The sequence below is a fragment of the Ranitomeya variabilis genome, chromosome 3, assembly GCF_051348905.1.
Source record: "Ranitomeya variabilis isolate aRanVar5 chromosome 3, aRanVar5.hap1, whole genome shotgun sequence".
NCBI classification, from domain to species: Eukaryota; Metazoa; Chordata; class Amphibia; order Anura; family Dendrobatidae; genus Ranitomeya; species Ranitomeya variabilis.
Genome location: NC_135234.1, coordinates 279,469,222 through 279,490,931, shown reverse-complemented (window position 1 = coordinate 279,490,931; position 21,710 = coordinate 279,469,222). Strand labels below are relative to the sequence as shown.

At 54.4% G+C, this 21,710-nt stretch overlaps 1 protein-coding gene and 1 long non-coding RNA gene across 2 annotated transcripts in view; one reads left to right on the top strand and one right to left on the bottom strand.

Annotated features, from left to right (window-relative positions):
* The window catches only part of APOBEC2 (apolipoprotein B mRNA editing enzyme catalytic subunit 2), a 333,744-nt gene that overhangs the window by 104,163 nt on the left and 207,871 nt on the right, over nt 1-21,710 (bottom strand). The window lies entirely within an intron of this gene.
* Nucleotides 1,375-2,783, top strand: LOC143815848 (uncharacterized). Its single transcript, XR_013223818.1, has 3 exons — nt 1,375-1,469; nt 2,293-2,488; nt 2,643-2,783. It is a non-coding gene; the product is annotated as an uncharacterized LOC143815848 (long non-coding RNA).

The following is a 21,710-nucleotide window of genomic DNA, read 5'->3' as shown; positions in this document are numbered from 1 at the left end:
TGCAAAACATTGTCTAGACTTTGTCTAGACACTAAAAAAACACTATATATATATAAAAAAAGGGGGTTTGGCATTGTCTTTCACAAGGCTAGCTACAGAGAAGACTGACTGAAGGGAATCTGCTTTCCAAACATGTAAGTATATATTTCTCTTTGCATATTTTTTATTCTGTGTTTTATTTATTGATTTTGATTTAATTTGTGCAATGTTTGTTCTGTGCTATTGTACGGTTATGGCACTGTGGGTTGTATTGAAAAATTGTTTTTTTTAATCTGGTTTTGATGTACTTCTGGCGTTATATGCTGGCGTTTGTTGTCTTCGGCCTTGCTTGGTTTTGGGTTGTTCTGGTGTCATGCAGTTGGTCAATGTCTTTAAATTTGGCAGATTTTTTTTTGAAATTTCTGGTGCATGTCTTTTTCTGGTTTCTATTGTTGGGGGTAACCGTATGGCGTTTTTTATTGGCTCATGTCTTGCTGTGTTTTATTATGCTGTGGGCATTTTTTTTTCTTTCCTTGAGTGTCTTTTCTTGCTGGTGGGGGGGGCTACATTTATGATGTTTCATTTGTATTGTATTGTTCTGGGCTGCTATATGCCATTCTATTTTCAATTGTATTTTACCTTTTTTTGGGGGGGTTTAAACTCTGATGGTTTTACGTCGTTTTCCCTATGGCTTCCGTATGTATCTCCTTTCTTGAATGTTTCCATTGACAAGTGTGTAGTATGGCCTTTATATTAATAATTTTTTTTTGTTGGGGGCCTTTTTTTAAAAATTTATTGTGTTTTCTTTTCTATTTGACTATGTTTTATCTTTTGGGTTGCTGTATATTGTAACAGCGGTTGACCCGTAATGTTTATTGCTTATTATCTAGAATGGTATTTAGCGCCTTTTTCTGATGTATTTCTGTGGATGTCACCAGATGGTGTTGTTTTGGATCATGTCTTGTTGTAATTGTAAATTATGGCGTTCATTAGTTTGCTATTTCATTGTGCCTTTTTTTTTCTGTATTTATTTTTTTGATAATTTTGTAGCTTTTGAAAATTTTACATAGGTGTCTATTTTTGCTTAATTTTGTTTGGGTCTATTCTTGTATTGTTTCTTCGATTTTATTCTCTTGCAATGTATGGCATTGTGGTGTCGCTTTTTGAGTTTGCATTGTCCTATCAGTCAACAGTCAATTGTGGTTTTTTAATGTTTTGGGCCTATTTTATTGTATGTGGCATTGGATGTGATTTTTTGCTCATTTTTTCATTGCAGCACAAACTTGCAAGAATGCCAAGTTCTTCAGAACATAGCCAATCGGCGCGGGGGAGTGCGGTGAGTAATTATGTCCAGTTGCTTACTATTAGCTGCCATTTGTAGCATTGACAATAATTTTTGTATACAATTTTTCCAGGCTTCTTCAAGTGAGGGGGAAGGCAGTCAGCGGGAGCAGAGAGATCGGGGCCAAGATGTGGCGTCAGGCCGGCGAGTGAGTATTTTTTTTTTTTTATCTTTTTTTTTTCAGTAGCATCCTGCTGTGAGGAACATTACATTTGAGGAGCATCCTGCTTTCACTAGGGATGTTTACTAAGCTTAGGCCCCCGTCACACATACCAAGATCGCTAGCGAGATCGCTGCTGAGTCACTAGTTTTGTGACGCAACAGCGACCTCAGTAGCGATCTCGCTATGTGTGACCCGTACCAGCGATCAGGCCCCTGCTGTGAGATCGCTGGTCGTGTTGGAATGGCCTGGGCCGTTTTTTGGTCGTTGAGGTCCCGCTGACATCGCTGAAGTGGTGTGTGTGACACCGATCCAGCGATGTCTTCCCTGGTAACCATGATAAACATCGGGTTACTAAGCGCAGGGCCGCGCTTAGTAACCCAATGTTTACCATGGTTACCCGGGTGCTGCAGGGGGACTTCGGCATCATTGAAGACAGTTTCAACGATGCCGAAGTCGTTCCCCTGATCGTTGGTCGCTGGAGAGAGCTGTCTGTGTGACAGCTCCCCAGCAACCACACAACGACTTACCAACGATCACGGCCAGGCAGTATCGCTGGTCGTGATGGTTGTTAAATCACTATGTGAGACGGGGCCTTTATACATTATAGATTTTCAGGGCAGCAAGTATTGGGGGAAGGTAAAATAAAGTTGAACTCCCTGCACACAAACATTCCAAAACACAGGTGTAGAAAACATCAATATACATACATCAAATGGCAAAGGATAGGGCAGAGGTACCTATCATGCCAGGTGCTGGTGGTTGTTAATATTTGCATATTTTTAACCTATTTGTTTTCTAATTTTTCTAGGTTTCACAACGGGCCCAAGGAGAGAGTGTAGATGTGGACCTCCTTATTTCAAGCATCCAGGAGCGGGGCCCGTTGTGGGACAGCCGTGACCCTCGGCACATGGACCAGGTGGTGTCTAGGCGTTTGTGGGCAGAGGTGGCAAACTCGCTGTGGGATGGCTTTGACAGTGCCTCAGCGAAGGACAAAGGCACCTTTAGTGAGTATTGCTGAGACGCTGCTATGACCCATCTTGCTAGGATAAACACAACCGTGTGTGATGCGATCAACGCCTACACTTTGCATCGCACACGGTTGTTTTATCCTTTTACAATGCTAAATATGTAACAATTTTTTTGTCTTTACATTAACAGTGAAAAAGTTGAGGACCAGATGGCGATCCATAAAGGACCGTTTCAATAAGGGGATTCGTGCTGAGGAGGAGCAAGCTCGGAGCGGTGCTGCTGCGTCAAATTCTGTGCCCTACAAGTACAACAGGGCCCTCCAGTTCCTAAGACCGGTCCTTACCCGACGACAGTAAGTATTTTTGCCACATACCATATTGCACAGCCACATTGTACATTGCCCAGACACATAGCATATTGCACAGCCACATAGTACATTGCCCAGCCACGTACATTGTGCATCCACATAGTAGATTTCCAGGCCACTATATCGCAGCCACATAGTACACGTTCGAGCTACATATACACATAGTATATTTCCAAAGGAACATAGTATATTGGCCATCCATGTAGTCATCGTAGCATTTTGGCCATCCTTTAACCCTAGTGGAATGGTATATAGCCCATTAGTAATTTTTTGGGTTAGGCGTGAGTCATTGTAGTCCATGACAGGTTACGTTCTGAGTCAGGGTAGTTCTGATTGCAGGAATAATGATGACGTCTGGATCACATGATCCTAACGTCATGGCCATTCCTGCGATCAGATCAACAAAGTCTTTTTTTTAAAGTTTTTGGGTTTTTAAATTTTATTCTTGACTTTAAATTTTCTACTATTTTTTTTGACATAGGCATTATCTAGATTTGTTTTTTTAAGATGACAGGGGTATGCATTGCCTTTGCCAACTTGAATTAACAGTCATTATCTGCCGTCGGTATGTCCATGATTGTTATCGTGAGCCCTAATGCTCAGCTGGCGATAACAATCAGCAATTTATTATAGGCCACACAGACTGAGAGACAGGGGATTGTAATGTTTTGTTGTGTCATGTAATGTAAATTTTTTTACAGGAGTTGGCGTATGTGATAGTTTATTAATTGAAGACTAATTTTTTCCTTTTCTTTTCACAGGACACACAGCAGCACCCTCCAGCGAGCTCCCCCCTGTGAAGCGGAACTTCATGGATCGCCATCTGACCCGTCACAGCCCTCCCACAGCGGCAGCAGGCTTGTACCACCATCATCTGGAGAACCGGCTGCCGGTACATCAGGTTTTCCCCTGCCCGAGGCCTCTGGCGCACCTTCGTTCGGGAATTCCCGACAGCGCCAGCGGGCCTCGGACAGGCCAGCCATGCCCGAATTTTTGCACTTGAGCACGGTGTTCCAGAATGGTTTCAAGGCGATGACCGATAAAATGTCCAGTATCGAACGTCGCCTTGAAGCCATTGAAGCCGAGCTCTCAAATCCGGCAAAACATTTTTTAAGCACAATTGCTAAGGGCATGGTGGAAAACCTTACGCCGGAACTCCAGATTTCGGTGATGCAGGACTGCAACAATTCTTACGTGAGGGCTCTGCAGCAGTCTCGGGTCGCGCAGTCAGCGACACTGCCCGTAGTGCCGTCGCTGGCTAGCGTGACTCCGACTACTGCTGCAGAGTCACTCCAGCCACCCCACCCTGGTCCAAGTGCCGGGCGACGCCACCACAGGCACCATACCAGTGTGCGGCCCACTCCTGCTCCTGCCAGGCCCTCATCCTCCCGTAGGAGTGCTTCTGGGGGAGATGCCGCAGAAGGCAGGAAAAGAAAAAAAAAATCACATAAGAGGAGGCACACAGACACACACACAGAGGCACAGGTTCTGGCTGCTCCAGGACAGACACCATCTCATCGTGGCTCTAGCCACAGCAGGAGCAGCCAGGGCCAACCAAGCCAAAAACGCAGGCGGCTTGTGTTGCCTCCTCCCTCCCCTACTGACGAGGCGGTCTCCCCAGTGTACCCTGCGGGGGGTTTGGACCTGCCATCAAGCCTCCTCGAGTATGGCGGCTCCTCCTCCTCCTCCTCTTCCTCTACCACTCCCACTCCCAGGTCCAGAACTAGAAGCTACCGGTCACCGGTGGTAGCGGATGTTGATTCCCCCCTCGGCTGTTGATACCCCCTAATTTTCTTTTCCCTTTTTTTCTGTTTCCCCTCAATAAAAATTTATTTTTTTGTATACAATATTTGGTCTTCTTTTCAAGTACACTGCTCGGTAATTCACTCCGTGCGTCGTTTATTTGTGCTTCAAACACCTCATATATGCAATGTCAGACAGTATTTTTGGATTTTTTAATTTGACCGTTTCTTTGGGTGTCTTTCATTGCTGTATGAGGTGTTTCCAAACACTAAAGTGTATGAGTTGTTTTCAAAGAAAAAGGGTATGTGTCCACGCTCAGGATTGCATCCGGATTTGGTCCGGATTTTAATTCAATATTTGTAGCCAAAACCAGGCGTGGGTAATAAATACAGCAGTGGAGCATATGTTTCTATTCTACTTTTCCTAATTGTTCCACTCCTGGTTTTGGCTTACAAATATTGATGAAAAAACCTGAGCAATTCAGGATGCAATCCTGAACGTGGACACATACTGTAAAGGTACCTTCACACTTAACAATGCTGCAGCAAAACAGACAACGATGCAATTCACTGCAGCATCGCTATTTGGGAGCTGGAGAGCGGTCTGTGTGACCGCTCTCCAGCGACCAACGATGCCGAGGTCCCCGGGTAACCATGTTAAACATCGGGTTGCTAAGCGCAGGGCGCACTTCCGATGTTTACCCTGGTTACCAGTGTAAAATGCAAAAAAAAAAAATATTCACAATCGCATCCCCCGGCGTCAGCTTCCCTGCACTGACTGAGTGACGTCCCTCACAGCAACGCTGTGCTGTGCATTCACTTTACGGCCGGCGCTCACTCAGTGCAGGAAGTGGACGCCAGGGGACGCGAAGATGAGTATATTTATTTTTATTTTTTAGTTTACAATTAACACTGGTAACCACGGTAAACATCGGGTTACTAAGCGCGACCATGCGCTTGGTAACCCGTTGTTTACCCTGGTTACCAGTGTAAAACATCGCTGGTATCGTTGATTTTGCTGTCAAACACAACGATACACGGCGATCTGACAAACAAATAAATATGGTATGGTATAAATTTTGTCTTGGAAGCAGGGTAGAAAACGTAAGAAATTTTTTTTATTAAAACACAACATTTTAAAAACAAAGGTTTCCAAGTTTTTTAGATAAGGCACATTTACATTGGTGAACTATTTTTAGCATAGTCACACCAGAATACAGTCCAACAGTTTATTACACCATTGAATCTTGCCATGACAGACGGCCAACATCTGACACAAAATAGGCCGCAAAACGGTCCCTCATCTGCGCAATTTCCACACTTGTCCTCAGAGGATGATCATGGAAATTGGGCAATGGGTTGGCTATGGTTTCATCCAGATCAACGTTCAGTCTCTCTTTGGCCAGAATAAAATTGTGGAGAACCACACACGCCTTCACCACCTCATCCACTGTCTCAGTTTTCAGATTAATGGCGGATCCTAATATCCGCCATTTAGAGACAAGGATGCCAAAGGCGCACTCCACAGTCCTTCTGGCCCTGGACAGTCTGTAATTGAACACCCTTTTCGTGTGGTCCAAGCCCCGACTTGAGTAGGGTTTCAATAGGTTGGCAGACATTTGGAATGCCTCATCCCCAACCACAACAAATGGCATCGCAGGGCCTTCGGTGTGGGGAAGAGGTCGTGGCTGGGGGAAATTGAAATTGTTGCCATATAATTTTTGGCCCATATCAGACTCTTTGAATGTGCGCGAGTCATTTGACCGGCCAAAAGCACCAATGTCGACTGCCAGAAAACGGCAGTCCGCACCGGCAATTGCCATCAGCACAGTGGAAAAATATTTTTTGTAGTTATAGAAAAGGGATCCACTTTTCCCTGGCTTGGTAATACGAATGTGCTTGCCATCCACCGCGCCAATACAGTTTGGAAACGAACACACTTCCTCAAATTTCTCGGCGTTGGCCAACCAGATATCGCTTGTAGGGACGGGTAAAAATTCTTCCCGGAGGTTATCCCACAAAGCGCGGCAGGTCTCAGCAATAATTCCCGAGAGAGTGGAGACTCCAATCCGGAACTGAAATTGAAGGGATCGCAAGGTCTCTCCGGTAGCCAGGAAACTGCCAAGAAGATAAAGAAATTACATTAGTACATTGCAATTTATAAGGGTATGTCTCCACTGTCCGGAGACGCGGCGCTATCGTTGCAGCGGCGAAGCCGGTCGGCGATAAGCTCCGCCCCCTTCCTGGGACGCGATGGTGCCGGATGTGTACAGTACACATCCGGGATCATCGCACCCCTCGCCGTAGGGCCCTGTGATATACCTTGCGGGGACGCTGCGTCCCCGCAAGGTGTACGGACATGCTGTGTTCTGAAAAGACGCGCAGCATGTCCGGAGTCGCAGGGCCTCCGCGTGCGGGTTTCCACGCATAGTGGAGACGGGATTTCATAAAATCCCCTCCACTATGCTGGAACATCTGGACGCTGCTTGTTTGACGCTGCAGCGTCAAACAAGCAGCGTTTACTGACCGTAGAAACACAGCCTAAAAGTACATTGACCATACCACCCCCAAAAAAAATTAAGAAAAAAAAAAAAAAAAAAGGGAAGATGTGAACGTAGCCGAACATATCTCAGTCATTCAAACAGCTACGTACCGTAGAGTCACCAGCAGCCGTTCCTCTGCGGAAATAGCTCTCCGGAGCTGAGTGTCCTGCCTGCTAATGGCTCCTTCCACCCGACGCAGAAGATACCGGAAGCTCTCCTGAGACATCCTGGTGTACTCGAAATATTTCTCCAGGTTCTCATTCAGTTCGCCAAACAAGCTATGGTATGCTCCACGGCTCTCCCGGACTTCCAAGATAGGGTGTATCCAAAATCGGCGATGAATCCATCTCCGTTTTTCTCTTTCTCTTTGATGAGCACAGGCGACAGCATAGGCATGAGCCAAGGCAAATTCCATCTCCATATCCATGACGATACTGTCCATGGGACGCTCCATCATGAATACCAGCAAAATGGGAGGAATTCATGTCTGCCATGGTATATATACACAATTACATAAACACCAACCCTCTTCTAGCCATTGGTGGTCCTTATCTATTGTGTAGACACTTTTTTCTGGGGGTGGGATGAAGAATGACTCACTGCTCAAAAAAACGCATGCGGCGCAAAACGCTGCGTTTTTTGTTGAAAACGCAACTGCGTTTACAAAAAACGCTGCGTTTTGCGCCGCATGCCACCAAATCGGACCCAGAGTGACCCGGGCCACCAAATCGGACCCAGAGTGACCCGGGCCACCAAATCGGACCCAGAGTGACCCGGGCCATCAAATCGGACCCAGAGTGACCCGGGCCACCAAATCGGACACAGAGTGACCCGGGCCACCAAATCGGACACAGAGTGACCCGGCCCACCAAATCGGACCCAGAGTGACCCGGGCCACCAAATCGGACCCAGAGTGACCCGGGCCACCAAATCGGACCCAGAGTGACCCGGGCCACCAAATCGGACCCAGAGTGACCCGAGCCACCAAATCGGACCCAGAGTGACCCGGGCCACCAAATCGGACCCAGAGTGACCCGGCCCACCAAATCGGACCCGGAGTGGCCCGGCCCACCAAATCGGACCCGGAGTGACCCGGGCCACCAAATCGGACCCGGAGTGACCCGGGCCACCAAATCGGACCCGGAGTGACCCGGGCCTCCAAATCGGACCCAGAGTGGCCTGGCCCACCAAATCGGACCCAGAGTGACCCGGCCCACCAAATCGGACCCAGAGTGACCCGGGCCACCAAATCGGACCCAGAGTGACCCGGGCCACCAAATCGGACCCAGAGTGACCCGGGCCACCAAATCGGACCCAGAGGGACCCGGGCCACCAAATCGGACCCAGAGTGACCCGGGCCACCAAATCGGACCCAGAGTGACCCGGGCCACCAAATCGGACCCAGAGTGACCCGGGCCACCAAATCGGACCCAGACTGACCCGGGCCACCAAATCGGACCCAGAGTGACCCGGGCCACCAAATCGGACCCAGAGTGACCCGGGCCACCAAATCGGACCCAGAGTGACCCGGGCCACCAAATCGGACCCAGAGTGACCCGGGCCACCAAATCGGACCCAGAGTGACCCGGGCCACCAAATCGGACCCAGAGTGACCCGGGCCACCAAATCGGACCGAGAGTGACCCGGGCCACCAAATTGGACCCATAGTGGCCTGGCCCACCAAATTGGACCCATAGTGGCCCGGCCCACCAAATCGGACCCAGAGTGACCCAGCCCACCAAATCGGACCCAGAGTGGCTCCACCCCCCAAATCGGACCCAGAGTGGCCCCGCCCACCAAATCCTCAACCCTGAGGGGCTACAACTACCAAACCAGCATCTGAGGGGCACCCAAGTGTGAAAGTCTTGCAGGGGCAGCCCGGGCACCATTCCAAAGCACTATCTGTAGTTCCTTCAGGAAATACCCATCTAGTTATAGTGCTTTGGAACAAAGCACTATACTGTTATTCCACCGTGGTAAACTTCTTCTTATTCTTATTATTCAGTCCGCACGTAATGCGGCCCGAACCGCTAAACTCACAGACTCCAGTGAGGTGTCATTTCGAAGCCAGCGTTCCTGAGAGGTGTGCTAAGTATTTTTCGTGCCGATCGGATTTGTAGTTTTTGCGCAATTTGTGTTTGAAAAAAGTCTTTCAATGCGTTTCAATAGGGAAATTGTCCCATACGTTTATAATGGGCTGGTTTCTGAGGCAATTTCTAAAAATAACTGCCACCTGGCTGATTAGCTCATTGATATGCGCAGTCAGACACAGTTACTATGCCAACGCCTATGAAGTCTACATCAGCTCACCAGGTCACAAGTTTTGTCAGATAATATCAGCTCTTAAAGTGACAGTACAGCACAATTCCAAACCACTATCTGTAGTCTTATGATTATTAGACTGTGGCCCGATTCTAACTCATCGGGTATTCTAGAATATGTATGTCCACGAAGTATATTGCACAGCCACGCAGTATACAGTGCAGAGCCGCGCAGTACACAGCGCAGAGCCGCGCAGTACACAGCGCAGAGCCGCGCAGTACACAGCGCAGAGCCGCGCAGTACACAGCGCAGAGCCGCGCAGTACAAAGCGCAGAGTCGCGCAGTATAAAGCGCAGAGCCGCGCAGTACACAGCGCAGAGCCGCGCAGTACACAGCGCAGAGCCGCGCAGTACACAGCGCAGAGCCGCGCAGTACAAAGCGCAGAGTCGCGCAGTATAAAGCGCAGAGCCGCGCAGTACACAGCGCAGAGCCGCGCAGTACACAGAGCAGAGCCGCGCAGTATACAGCGCAGAGCCGCGCAGTACACAGCGCAGAGCCGCGCAGTACACAGCGCAGAGCCGCGCAGTACACAGCGCAGAGCCGCGCAGTACACAGCGCAGAGCCGCGCAGTACAAAGCGCAGAGTCGCGCAGTATAAAGCGCAGAGCCGCGCAGTACACAGCGCAGAGCCGCGCAGTACACAGCGCAGAGCCGCGCAGTACACAGCGCAGAGCCGCACAGTACAAAGCGCAGAGTCGCGCAGTATAAAGCGCAGAGCCGCGCAGTACACAGCGCAGAGCCGCGCAGTACACAGCGCAGAGCCGCGCAGTACAAAGCGCAGAGTCGCGCAGTATAAAGCGCAGAGTCGCGCAGTATAAAGCGCAGAGCCGCGCAGTACACAGCGCAGAGCCGCGCAGTACACAGCGCAGAGCCGCGCAGTACACAGCGCAGAGTCGCGCAGTACACAGCGCAGAGCCGCGCAGTACACAGCGCAGAGCCGCGCAGTACACAGCGCAGAGCCGCACAGTACACAGCGCAGAGCCGCGCAGTACAAAGCGCTGAGTCGCGCAGTATAAAGCGCAGAGCCGCGCAGTACACAGCGCAGAGCCGCGCAGTACACAGCGCAGAGCCGCGCAGTACACAGCGCAGAGCCGCGCAGTATACAGCGCAGAGCCGCGCAGTACACAGTGCAGAGCCGCGCAGTACACAGCGCAGAGCCGCGCAGTACACAGCGCAGAGCCGCGCAGTACAAAGCGCAGAGTCGCGCAGTATAAAGCGCAGAGCCGCGCAGTACACAGCGCAGAGCCGCGCAGTACACAGCGCAGAGCCGCGCAGTACACAGCGCAGAGCCGCGCAGTATACAGCGCAGAGCCGCGCAGTACACAGCGCAGAGCCGCGCAGTACACAGCGCAGAGCCGCGCAGTACACAGCGCAGAGCCGCACAGTACAAAGCGCAGAGCCGCGCAGTATAAAGCGCAGAGCCGCGCAGTACAGAGCGCAGAGCCGCGCAGTACACAGCGCAGAGCCGCGCAGTATAAAGCAGAGAGCCACGCAGTACACAGCGCAGAGCCGCGCAGTACACAGCGCAGAGCCGCGCAGTACAAAGCGCAGAGCCGCGCAGTACACAGCGCAGAGCCGCGCAGTATACAGCGCAGAGCCGCGCAGTACACAGCGCAGAGCCGCGCAGTACAGAGCGCAGAGCCGCGCAGTATACCGCGCAGAGCCGTGCAGTGCACAGCGCAGAGCCGCGCAGTACACAGCGCAGAGCCGCGCAGTATAAAGCGCAGAGCCGCACAGTGTAAAGCGCAGAGCCGCGCAGTACACAGCGCAGAGCCGCGCAGTACACAGCGCAGAGCCGCGCAGTACACAGCGCAGAGCCGCGCAGTACACAGCGCAGAGCCGCGCAGCATACAGCGCAGAGCCGCGCAGTATACAGCGCAGAGCCCCGCAGTATACAGCGCAGAGCCCCGCAGTATACAGCGCCCACCAAATCGGCCCCTGAGGGGCCCCACCCACCAAATCGGACCCAGAGTGACCCGGGCCACCAAATCGGACCCAGAGTGACCCGGGCCACCAAATCGGACCCAGAGTGACCCGGCCCACCAAATCGGACCCAGAGTGACCCAGCCCACCAAATCGGACCCAGAGTGACCCGGGCCACCAAATCGGACCCAGAGTGACCCGGGCCACCAAATCGGACCCAGAGTGACCCGGGCCACCAAATCGGACCCAGAGTGACCCGGGCCACCAAATCGGACCCAGAGTGACCCAGGCCACCAAATCGGACCCAGAGTGACCCGGGCCACCAAATCGGACCCAGAGTGACCCAGGCCACCAAATCGGACCCAGAGTGACCCGGGCCACCAAATCGGACCCAGAGTGACCCGGCCCACCAAATCGGACCCAGAGTGACCCGGGCCACCAAAACGGACCCAGAGTGACCCGGGCCACCAAATCGGACCCAGAGTGACCCAGCCCACCAAATCGGACCCAGAGTGGCTCCACCCCCCAAATCGGACCCAGAGTGGCCCCGCCCACCAAATCCTCAACCCTGAGGGGCTACAACTACCAAACCAGCATCTGAGGGGCACCCAAGTGTGAAAGTCTTGCAGGGGCAGCCCGGGCACCATTCCAAAGCACTATCTGTAGTTCCTTCAGGAAATACCCATCTAGTATTATTATTGTAATCCAGACGTGGTAAACTTATTCAGTTTTTTTCCGCAATTAATACAGCCCGAACCGCTGCACGCAGAGACTCCAGTGAGGCATCATTTCGAAGCCAGCGTCCACGAGAGGTGTGCTAAGTATTTTTCGTGTCGATCGTTTTTGTAGTTTTTTTGAAAAATTACATTTAAAAAAAAAAAAATTCCCATAGGAAATAATGGCGAACTTTCCATTACCCCCAACTTGACCTTCCAAAGATGGCAGCTATGCAAATGTACGGTGTCCATTTTAGGACATGATCATTTATCAAAGTCAAACATCAGAATAAAGTGACTATGACACCCTCTCGTCCCGTGTGTGAAAAGTAAGTGCACCCCCGGTCCCGTGGGTGAAAAGTAAGTGCACCGAGTGGCCCCGCCCCCCAAATCTGACCCCCGAATGGCCCCGCCCCCCAAATCCTCAACCCTGAGGGGCTACAACTACCAAACCAGCGCCTGAGGGGCACCCAAGTGTGAAAGTGTTGCAGGGGCAGCCCGGGCACCATTCCAAAGCACTATCTGTAGTTCCTTCAGGAAATACCCATCTATTTCTCTCTGTTATCAGCCATTCCCCGTACTGTTGTCAGTCTATTTCTCTCTGTTATCAGCCATTCCCCCATCCTGCTGTCAGTCTATTTCTCTGTTATCAGCCATTCCCCTGTCCTGCTGTCAGTCTATTTCTCTCTGTTATCAGCCATTCCCCGTCCTGCTGTCAGTCTATTTCTCTCTGTTATCAGCCATTCCCTTGTCCTGCTGTCAGTCTATTCTCTGTTATCAGCCATTCCCTTATCCTGCTGTCAGTCACCGGTCAGTGACCCGGCCCACCAAATTGGACCCAGAGTGACCCGGCCCACCAAATTGGACCCAGAGTGACCCGGCCCACCAAATTGGACCCAGAGTGACCCGGCCCACCAAATCGGACCCAGAGTGACCCGGCCCACCAAATCGGACCCAGGGTGGCGCCGCCCGCCAAATCGGACCCAGAGTGGCTACAACTACCAAACCAGCGCCTGAGGGGCACCCAAGTGTGAAAGTCTTGCTGGGGCAACCCGGGCACCATTCCAAAGCACTATCTGTAGTTCCTTCAGGAAATACCCATCTAGTTATTATAGTGCTTTGGAACAAAGCACTATACTGTTATTCCACCGTGGTAAACTTCTTCTTCTTATTATTATTATTATTTTTAAGGCTTTTTTGCGCAGTTAATGCGGCCCGAACCGCTGAACGCACAGACTCCAGTGAGGTGTCATTTCGAAGCCAGCGTCCACGAGAGGTGTGCTAAGTTATTTTCATGTCGATCGGATTTGTAGTTTTGGCGCAATTTGCATTTGAAAATTGTTTCCCCCTCATTGGAAAGCATTGTTTCAATGCATTTCAATAGGGAAATTTTGCTATACGTTTAAAATGGGCTGGTTTCTGAGGCAATTTCTAAAAATAACTTAACTGCCAAATGCCACCTGGCTGATTAGCTCATTGATATGCGCAGTCAGACACAGTTACTATGCCAACGCCTATCAACTCCACCAGGTCACAGTTTTGTCAGATAATATCAGCTCTTAAAGTGACAGCACAGCACAATTCCAAAGGACTATCTGTAGTCTTATTATTATTACAGTATACAGCGCAGAGCCCTGCAGCATATAGCGCAGAGCCCCGCAGTATACAGCGCAGAGCCCCGCAGTATACAGCGCAGAGCCCCGCAGTATACAGCGCAGAGCCCCGCAGTAAACAGCGCAGAGCCGCGCAGTATACAGCGCAGAGCCGCGCAGCATACAGCGCAGAGCCGCGCAGCATACAGCGCAGAGCCGCGCAGCATACAGCGCAGAGCCCCGCAGCATACAGCGCAGAGCCCCGCAGCATACAGCTCAGAGCCCCGCAGCATACAGCGCAGAGCCCCGCAGCATACAGCGCAGAGCCCCGCAGTATACAGCGCAGAGCCCCGCAGTATACAGCGCAGAGCCGCGCAGTATACAGCGCAGAGCCGCGCAGTATACAGCGCAGAGCCGCGCAGTATACAGCGCAGAGCCGCGCAGTATACAGCGCAGAGCCGCGCAGTATACAGCGCCCACCAAATCGGACCCAGAGTGGCTACAACTACCAAACCAGCGCCTGAGGGGCACCCAAGTGTGAAAGTCTTGCTGGGGCAACCCGGGCACCATTCCGAAGCACTATCTGTAGTTCCTTCAGGAAATACCCATCTTTTTCTCTCTGTTATCAGCCATTCCCCGTACTGCTGTCAGTCTATTTCTCTCTGTTATCAGCCATTCCCCTGTCCTGCTGTCAGTCTATTCTCTCTGTTATCAGCCATTCCCCGTCCTGCTGTCAGTCTATTCTCTCTGTTATCAGCCATTCCCCTGTCCTGCTGTCAGTCTATTCTCTCTGTTATCAGCCATTCCCCGTCCTGCTGTCAGTCTATTTCTCTCTGTTATCAGCCATTCCCCGTACTGCTGTCAGTCTATTTCTCTCTGTTATCAGCCATTCCCCTGTCCTGCTGTCAGTCTATTCTCTCTGTTATCAGCCATTCCCCGTCCTGCTGTCAGTCTATTTCTCTCTGTTATCAGCCATTCCCCGTACTGCTGTCAGTCTATTTCTCTCTGTTATCAGCCATTCCCCTGTCCTGCTGTCAGTCTATTTCTCTCTGTTATCAGCAATTCCCCTGTCCTCCTGTCAGTCTATTCTCTCTGTTATCAGCCATTCCCTTGTCCTGCTGTCAGTCTATTCTCTGTTATCAGCCATTCCCGTATCCTGCTGTCAGTCAGAGTGACCCGGCCCACCAAATTGGACCCAGAGTGACCCGGCCCACCAAATCGGACCCAGAGTGACCCGGCCCACCAAATCGGACCCAGAGTGACCCGGCCCACCAAACCGGACCTAGAGTGACCCGGCCCACCAAACCGGACCCAGAGTGACCCGGCCCACCAAACCGGACCCAGAGTGACCCGGCCCACCAAAACGGACCCAGAATGACTCGGCCCACCAAATCGGACCCAGAGTGACCCGGCCCACCAAATCGGACCCAGAGTGACCCGGCCCACCAAATCGGACCCAGAGTGACCCGGCCCACCAAATCGGACCCAGAGTGACCCGGCCCACCAAATCGGACCCAGAGTGACCCGGCCCACCAAATCGGACCCAGAGGGACCCGGCCCACCAAATCGGACCCAGAGTGACCCGGCCCAACAAATCGGACCCAGAGTGACCCGGGCCACCAAATCGGACCCAGAGTGACCTGGGCCACCAAATCGGACCCAAAGTGACCCGGGCCACCAAATCGGACCCAGAGTGACCCGGGCCACCAAATCGGACCCAGAGTGACCCGGGCCACCATATCGGACCCAGAATGACCCGGCCCACCAAATCGGACCCAGAGTGACCCGGGCCACCATATCGGACCCAGAATGACCCGGCCCACCAAATCGGACCCAGAGTGACCCGGGCAACCAAATCGGACCCAGAGTGACCCGGGCCACCATATCAAACCCAGAGTGACCCGGCCCACCAAATCAAACCCAGAGTGACCCGGCCCACCAAATCGGACCCAGAGTGGCCCGGCCCACCAAATCGGACCCAGAGTGGCCCGGCCCACCAAATCGGACCCAGAGTGACCCGGGCCACCAAATCGGACCCAGAGTGACCCGGGCCACCAAATCGGACCCAGAGTGACCCGGTCCACCAAATCGGACCCAGAGTGACCCGGGCCACCAAATCGGACCCAGAGTGACCCGGCCCACCAAATCGGACCCAGAGTGGCCTCCACCCTGAGGGGCTACAACTACCAAACCAGCGCCTGAGGGGCACCCAAGTGTGAAAGTCTTGCAGGGGCAGCCCGGGCACCATTCCAAAGCACTATCTGTAGTTCCTTCAGGAAATACCCATCTAGTTATAGTGCTTTGGAACAAAGCACTATACTGTTATTCCACCGTGGTAAACTTCTTCTTATTATTATTATTATTCAGTCCGCACGTAATGCGGCCCGAACCGCTAAACTCACAGACTCCAGTGAGGTGTCATTTCGAAGCCAGCGTTCCTGAGAGGTGTGCTAAGTATTTTTCGTGTCGATCGGATTTGTAGTTTTGGCGCAATTTGCGTTTGAAAAAAGTGTCTCAATGCGTTTCAATAGGGAAATTTTCCAATACGTTTATAATGGGCCTGATTTCTGAGGCAATTTCTAAAAATAACTGCCACCTGGCTGATTACCTCATTGATATGCGCAGTCAGATCCAGTTACTATGCCAACGCCTACGAGCCCACTAGAAAACAGGTTTTGTCAGTCAGATAATATCAGCTCCTCTCTGTTATCAGCCATTCCCCTGTCCTGCTGTCAGTCTATTTCTCTCTGGTATCAGCCATTCCCCGTACTGCTGTCAGTCTATTTCTCTCTGTTATCAGCCATTCCCCGTCCTGCTGCCAGTCTATTTCTCTCTGTTATCAGCCATTCCCTTATCCTGCTGTCAGCCAGAGTGACCCATCCCACCAAATTCGACCCAGAGTGACCCGGCCCACCAAATTGGACCCAGAGTGACCCGGCCCACCAAATTGGACCCAGAGTGACACGGCCCACCAAATTGGACCCAGAGTGACCCGGCCCACCAAATTGGACCCGGAGTGACCCGGCCCACCAAATTGGACCCAGAGTGACCCGGCCCACCAAATTGGACCCGGAGTGACCCGGCCCACCAAATCGGACCCGGAGTGGCGCCGCCCGCCAAATCGGACCCAGTGTGGCGCCGCCCGCCAAATCGGACCGAGTGGCGCCACCCGCCAAATCGGACCCAGAGTGGCGCCGCCCGCCAAATCGGACCCGGTGTGGCGCCGCCCGCCAAATCGGACCCGGAGTGGCGCCGCCCGCCAAATCGGACCCGGAGTGGCGCCGCCCGCCAAATCGGACCCGGAGTGGCACCGCCCGCCAAATCGGACCCGGAGTGGCGCCGCCCGCCAATTCGGACCCGGAGTGGCGCCGCCCGCCAAATCGGACCCGGAGTGGCGCCGCCCGCCAAATCGGACCCGGAGTGGCGCCGCCCGCCAAAACGGACCCGGAGTGGCGCCGCCCGCCAAATCGGACCCAGAGTGGCGCCGCCCGCCAGAGTGGCGCCGCCCGCCGAATCGGACCCAGAGTGGCGCCGCCCGCCGAATCGGACCCAGAGTGGCGCCACTCGCCAAATCGGACCCAGAGTGGCGCCGCCCGCCAAATCGGACCCAGAGTGGCGCCGCCCGCCAAATCGGACCCAGAGTGGCGCCGCCCGCCAAATCGGACCCAGAGTGGCGCCGCCCGCCAAATCGGACCCAGAGTGGCGTTGCCCGCCAAATCGGACCCGGAGTGGCGCCGCCCGCCAGAGTGGCACCGCCCGCCAAATCAAACCCAGTGGCGCCGAACGCCAAATCGGACCCAGAGTGGCGCCGCCCGCCAAATCGGACCCAGAGTGGCGCCACCCGCCAAATCGGACCCAGAGTGGCGCCGCCCGCCAAATCGGACCCAGAGTGGCGCCGAACGCCAAATCGGACCCAGAGTGGCGCCGCCCGCCAAATCGGACCCAGTGTGGCGCCGCCCGCCAAATCGGACCCAGTGTGGCGCCGCCCGCCAAATCGAACCCGGAGTGGCGCCGCCCGCCAAATCGGACCCGGAGTGGCGCCGCCCGCCAGAGTGGCGCCGCCCGCCAAATCAGACCCGCCAAATCGGACCCAGAGTGGCGCCGCCCGCCAAATCGGACCCAAAGTGGCGCCGCCCGCCAAATCGGACCCAGAGTGGCGCCACCCGCCAAATCGGACCCAGAGTGGCGCCGCCCGCCAAATCGGACCCAGAGTGGCGCCGCCCGCCAAATCGGACCCAGAGTGGCGCCGCCCGCCAAATCGAACCCAGAATGGCGCCGCCCACCAAATCGGACCCAGAGTGGCGCCGCCCGCCAAATCTGACCCGGAGTGGCGCCGCCCGCCAAATCGGACCCTGAGTGGCGCCGCCCGCCAAATCAGACCAAGAGTGGCGCCGCCCGCCAAATCGGACCCAGAGTGGCGCCGCCCGCAAAATCGGACCCGGAGTGGCGCCGCCCGCCAAATCGGACCCGGAGTGGCGCCGCCCGCCAGAGTGGCGCCACCCGCCAAATCGGACCCGGAGTGGCGCCGCCCGCCAAATCGGACCCAGAGTGGCGCCGCCCGCCAAATAGGACCCAGAGTGGCGCCGCCCGCCAAATCGGACCCGGAGTGGCGCCGCCCGCCAAATCGGACCCGGAGTGGCGCCGCCCGCCAAATCGGACCCGGAGTGGCGCCGCCCGCCAAATCGGACCCGGAGTGGCGCCGCCCGCCAAATCGGACCCGGAGTGGCGCCGCCCGCCAAATCGGACCCGGAGTGGCGCCGCCCGCCAAATCGGACCCGGGGTGGTGCCGCCCGCCAAATCGGACCCAGAGTGGCGCCGCCCGCCAGAGTGGCGCCGCCCGCCAAATCGGACCCGGAGTGGCGCCGCCCGCCAAATCGGACCCAGAGTGGCGCCGCCCGCAAAATCGGACCCGGAGTGGCGCCGCCCGCCAAATCGGACCCAGAGTGGCGCCGCCCGCCAAATAGGACCCAGAGTGGCGCCGCCCGCCAAATCGGACTCGGAGTGGCGCCGCCCGCCAAATCGGACCCAGAGTGGCGCCGCCCGCCAAATCGGACCCACAGTGGTGCCGCTCTCCAAATCGGACCCAAAGTGGTGCCGCCCGCCAAATCGGACCCAGAGTGGCGCCGCCCGCCAAATCGGACCCGGAGTGTCGCCGCCCGCCAAATCGGACAAGGAGTGGCGCCGCCCGCCAAATCGGACCCGGAGTGGCGCCACCCGCCAAATCGGACCGGAGTGGCGCCGCCCGCCAAATCAGACCCAGGGTGGCGCCGCCCGCCAAATCGGACCCAGGGTGGCGCCGCCCCCCAAATCGGACCCAGAGTGGCGCCGCCCGCCAAATCGGACCCAGAGTGGTGCCGCCCGCCAAACTGGACCCAGAGTGGCGCCAGCTGCCAAATCGGACCCAAAGTGGCGCCGCCCGCCAAACTGGACCAACAGTGGCGCCGCCCGCCAAATCGGACCCAGAGTGGCGCCGCCCGCCAAATCGGACCCACAGTGGCGCCGCCCGCCAAATCGGACCCAGAGTGGCGCCGCCCACCAAATCGGACCCGGAGTGGCACTGCCTGCCAAATCGGACCTGGAGTGGCGCCGCCCACCAAATCGGACCCGGAGTGGTGCCGCCCGCCAAATCGGACCCGGAGTGGCGCCGCCCGCCAAATCGGACCCGGAGTGGTGCCGCCCGCCAAATCGGACCCTGAGTGGCGCCGCCCGCCAAATCGGACCCGGAGTGGCGCTGCCCGCCAAATCGGACCCAGAGTGGCCCCGCCCGCCAAATCGGACCCAGAGTGGCTACCATTACCAAACCAGCGCCTGAGGGGCACCCAAGTGTGAAAGTCTTGCTGGGGCAACCCGGGCACCATTCCAAAGCACTATCTGTAGTTCCTTCAGGAAATACCCATCTAGTTATAGTGCTTTGGAACAAAGCACTATACTGTTATTCCACCGTGGTAAACTTCTTCTTATTATAGTGCTTTGGAACAAAGCACTATACTGTTATTCCACCGTGGATAACTTCTTCTTCTTCTTCTTCTTATTCTTATTATTATTCAGTCCGCACGTAATGCGGCCCGAACCGCTTCACTCACAGACTCCAGTGAGGTGTCATTTCGAAGCCAGCGTCCCCAAGAGGTGTGCTAAGTATTTTTCGTGTCGATCGGATTTGTAGTTTTGGCGCAATTTGCGTTTGAAAATGTTTTTTCCCCTCATTGTAATGCTTTTCAATAGGGAAATTTTCACATAGGTTATAATGGCCGGGTTTCTGAGGCAATTTGAAATGTACCTGCCACCTGGCTGATTAGCTCATTGATATGCTCAGTCAGGCCCAGTTACTATGCCAACGCCTGCGAACTGTACATGACCCTAGCAGGACAGTTTTGGCAGATAATATCAGCTCTTAAAGTGATAGCACAGCACAATTTCAAAGCACTATCTATAGTCTTATTATAATTATTGCCCCGCTCACCAAATCGGACCCAGCCCGCCAAATCGGACCCAGAGTGGCGCCGCCCGCCAAATCGGACCCAGAGTGGCGCCGCTCGCCAAATCGGACCCAGAGTGGCGCCGCCCGCCAAATCGGACCCAGAGTGGCGCCGTTCGGCCAAATCGGACCCAGAGTGGCGCCGCCCGCCAAATCGGACCCAGAGTGACCCGACCCACCAAATTGGACCCAGAGTGACCCGGCCAACCAAATCGGACCCAGAGTGACCCGGCCCACCAAATCGGACCCAGAGTGACCCGGCCCACCAAATCGGACCCAGAGTGACCCGGCCCACCAAATCGGACCCAGAGTGACCCGGGCCACCAAATCGGACCCAGAGTGACCCGGGCCACCAAATCGGACCCAGAGTGACCCGGACCACCAAATCGGACCCAGAGTGACCCGGGCCACCAAATCGGACCCAGAGTGACCCGGGCCACCAAATCGGACCCAGAGTGACCCGGGCCACCAAATCGGACCCAGAGTGACCCGGCACACCATATCGGACCCAGAGTGACCCGGCCCACCAAATCGGACCCAGAGTGGCCCGGGCCACCAAATCGGACCGAGAGTGACCCGGGCCACCAAATCGGACCCAGAGTGACCCGGGCCACCAAATCGGACCCAGAGTGACCCGGGCCACCAAATCGGACCCAGAGTGACCCGGGCCACCAAATCGGACCCAGAGTGACCCGGGCCACCAAATCAGACCCAGAGTGACCCGGGCCACCAAGTCGGACCCAGAGTGACCCGGGCCACCAAATCGGACCCAGAGTGACCCGGCCCACCAAATCGGACCCAGAGTGACCCGGCCCACCAAATCGGACCCAGAGTGACCCGGCCCACCAAATCGGACCCAGAGTGACCCGGCCCACCAAATCGGACCCAGAGTGACCCGGCCCACCAAATCGGACCCAGAGTGGCCTCAACACTGAGGGGCTACAACTACCAAACCAGCGCCTGAGGGGCACCCAAGTGTGAAAGTCTTGCAGGGGCAGCCCGGGCACCATTCCAAAGCACTATCTGTAGTTCCTTCAGGAAATACCCATCTAGTTATTATTATTATTCAGTCCGCACGTAATGCGGCCCGAACCGCTTCACTCACAGACTCCAGTGAGGTGTCATTTCGAAGCCAGCGTTCCTGAGAGGTGTGCTAAGTATTTTTCGTGCCGATCGGATTTGTAGTTTTTGCGCAATTTGTGTTTGAAAAAAGTGTTTCAATGCATTTCAATAGAGAAATTTTCCAATACGTTTATAATGGGCTGGTTTCTGAGGCAATTTCTAAAAATAACTGCCACCTGGCTGATTAGCTCATTGATATGCGCAGTCAGACACAGTTACTATGCCAACGCCTATGAACTCTACATCAGCTCACCAGGTCACAAGTTTTGTCAGATAATATCAGCTCTTAAAGTGACAGTACAGCACAATTCCAAACCACTACCCGTAGTCTTATGATTATTAGACTGTGGCCCGATTCTAACTCATCGGGTATTCTAGAATATGCATGTCCACGTAGTATATTGCACAGCCACGCAGTATACAGTGCAGAGCCGCGAAGTATAAAGCGCAGAGCCG